Source organism: Dioscorea cayenensis, chromosome 4, assembly GCF_009730915.1.
Source record: "Dioscorea cayenensis subsp. rotundata cultivar TDr96_F1 chromosome 4, TDr96_F1_v2_PseudoChromosome.rev07_lg8_w22 25.fasta, whole genome shotgun sequence".
NCBI lineage: Eukaryota > Viridiplantae > Streptophyta > Magnoliopsida > Dioscoreales > Dioscoreaceae > Dioscorea > Dioscorea cayenensis.
Genome location: NC_052474.1, coordinates 17,182,119 through 17,185,000, shown reverse-complemented (window position 1 = coordinate 17,185,000; position 2,882 = coordinate 17,182,119). Strand labels below are relative to the sequence as shown.

Below are 2,882 nucleotides of genomic sequence, written 5' to 3'. Positions count from 1 at the left end.
TCTACCTCCGTTCCTCGAGTTCTTTGCGACCATAATAGAGTGAATGGTCTAAGGGATGAATCTCACTCGGGGGCTTAGTTGCTGCGTGCAACGGAGTGAAGCGTTGAGGGATCTTAGTATCTAGGGGCTTAATTGTGGTTAGGGACCTTCACTTTGGACCAAAGGGTTAGGTCTATAATTAGGAAGAGATTTATCACCTGGGAATCCCTAGAGCTCATTGCAACTTTATTCGAGTGCGAGGTTGAGAGGTTATGTAATCTCTCCTCTGGGACATGAATAGAGTTAGGCATAGTTGACCTTAGATTTGGGACTAAGTATGTAAGGATTTCCACGACTCACCATGGCATTGATTAGGAAGCATAATAGAGAGTTGTTGCACTTGAAGCGATTATCCTAGGTGAAGCATCATCCGAGTACCCCATCTTTATCGATTGCCTTACCTCCTCCTTACTTTTGCTCTCTTACTTGTTGCTTTTAATTATTGAGAATTGAATCATTGTCACACTTATCATTGGTTATATTCCATATAGCTAAGAATCGAATTAAGTGTCTTTACTCCCTACTCCCTATGGATTCGATACCCGCTCACCCAGGATTATTACTTCAACAAACCCGTGCACTTGCGGGATATACGTAAGGGTATCTTGTCAAATTTTTGGCACCGTTGCCGGGGAGTTAGGCGTTTAGAGATACTTTGCACTTTGTTTTCTTAGCTATTTCACCACACATTCTAATTCATATCTTCTTATTCTATCATCGTTCGATTGTCTTTTTTCTTTCTTTTTGGTGCGACTCGAGTTATAACCTCGAGGGAATCCATCAAATATTGATTGAAGGAGACCACGAGCTTGAATGTACACTTTAGAAGAAAAGCAAAAGAACACTGCAAGAAAGAGCATAATCCAGTGATTTGGAAGTAGAAGGATGCGAAAACATGATAGAACAAAATGAGCAACAATGAACACTATCCGATTATCCTAGACCTTCGATGTTGGGGACACAATCGAGTATTGTGCGTCCCCAATTACAGCTCAGAACTTCGAGCTAAAAGCCGGCATTCATTCATATCGTTTGCAGCGATGCGCACAATTCAATGGTTTTCAGCCGATGAGGATCCAAACAGATCACATAGAGAGCTTCCTCGAGGGTGTGCGACATGTCGAAAGATAAATGGTGTGACGGATGATGCCATCAAAATTGAGAGCCTTCCCAATTTTTCCTTAAAGGGGAGAGCAAAGTCGTGGCTACACTCATTACCTAGAGCATCAATCACTACATGGGAGCGAGATGGTAGAAGCTTTTTCTAGCCCGTTATTTTCCTCCAGGAAAATCGAGAAAAGCTTAGGAATGAGATCTCATCCTTTGTGAGTTGGAATTGGAGTCTATATTTGAGACATGGGAAAGGTTCAAGGAACTCCTGCGAAAGTGTCTGCAACACGGATTCCCAGAGTGGATGATTGTTCAAACCTTTCTACAATGGTTTGAACCCGAGTACAAGGCAACTCTTGGATCGCGGCAGGGGAGGTACCTTAGGTAGCAAAACCCCGATGAGGCTCGTCAATTGATTGAGGAAATGGGGCTTAAATAGCTACCGTTGGAACGCTAGGGAGAAGAAAAAGGTGGCCGGTCTCGATGAAATTGATCGCGGTAACTTCATTGGCGGCCCAAGTGGAGTTTGAGTAAGAAAGCTAGATCTTAAAGCTTCGAATAGAGTTGCTGACCATGACCAATTGCACCGGTTGTGGTGGAGGACATGCTTCCTCCGATTTGCCCAATCATCATTGGTGATGTTTTCTTCGATTGAGAACGTTGACTTTGGAGGTAATGGCATGAGACCTCAAGGGAATCCATACAACAACACCTACAATTCGAGGTTGGAAGAATCATCCCAATTTTTTTCATGTAGTAATCAAGGACCACAGAAGACCATGGGGCCATCGGGTTTCCAACAATAGACAACAAGCCCCTCAAGTGGAAAAAGCAAATTTCGAGGCTTGGAAACCCGAATGACGGATTTGGAGAAAGCACTTGGCTAGATTTGTTCAATCGGCAAATACAAGGATGGAATTGAGTCGAGGGCTACACTTCGCAATCACACCACCTCCTTGCACAACCTTGAAAAAATCGGGGTGGGAGCAAATTGTGAAGTCTCTCTCCGAAAAGGCCACATGGAAGTTTACCAAGCAACATGAAACCAATCCTAGAGAACATGTGAAGGCGATCACTTTGAGAAGTGGTCGTGAGGTTGAAGGGAGGCTTTCGAGTGAAAAAGCCGAAAAGAACACGCACCCGAGGGTTGTAGAGGTTGAGGAGGGGAGTAAACAAAGAGAAAGAGGTGGCACCCCCACCATTCAAGCCAAGAATCCCTTACCCTTCTAGATTGAAGAATGACCAAGGGGAATGAGCGAGTATAGAAGTTCCCGAGTCTGTTCAAGCAACTCCACATCAATATTCCTTTTGTAGAGGCATTGGCTCAAATGCCTAAGTATGCGAAGTTCCTAAAAGACCTATTGACCAACAAGAGAAAATTTGAGAAGAGTGTTTCAGTGGTGCTAGATGCTTTCATGCTCGTCGGTGTTGCAAAAAGAACATGCCGAACAAGAAGAAAGAACCCGGGAAGCTTCATCATTCTATGTAACATCGGCAACTTAGGTGAGGAAATGGCGTTGGCGGATTCGAGGGAAAGTATCAACTTCATGCCATATACTTTCTTCCAAAAAGCTAGGCTTAGGAGAGCCTAGGGCCTACTCGGATGACTTTATAATTGGCGGACCAAGCAGTGCGACATCCGAGATGCATCATTAAAGACGTGCTTGTCAAGGTGGACAAGTACATTTTTCCGGTTGACTTTGTAGTGCTAGATGTCGATGAGGATGCGGATG

The 2,882-nt window shown here is 44.1% G+C and overlaps 1 non-coding gene across 1 annotated transcript; it reads right to left on the bottom strand.

Annotated features, from left to right (window-relative positions):
* Positions 1-1,337: 1,337 nt before the first annotated feature.
* LOC120259724 lies at positions 1,338-1,443 on the bottom strand. Its single transcript, XR_005536279.1, has one exon. It is a non-coding gene; the product is annotated as a small nucleolar RNA R71 (small nucleolar RNA).
* Between the last annotated feature and the right edge of the window lie 1,439 nt (positions 1,444-2,882).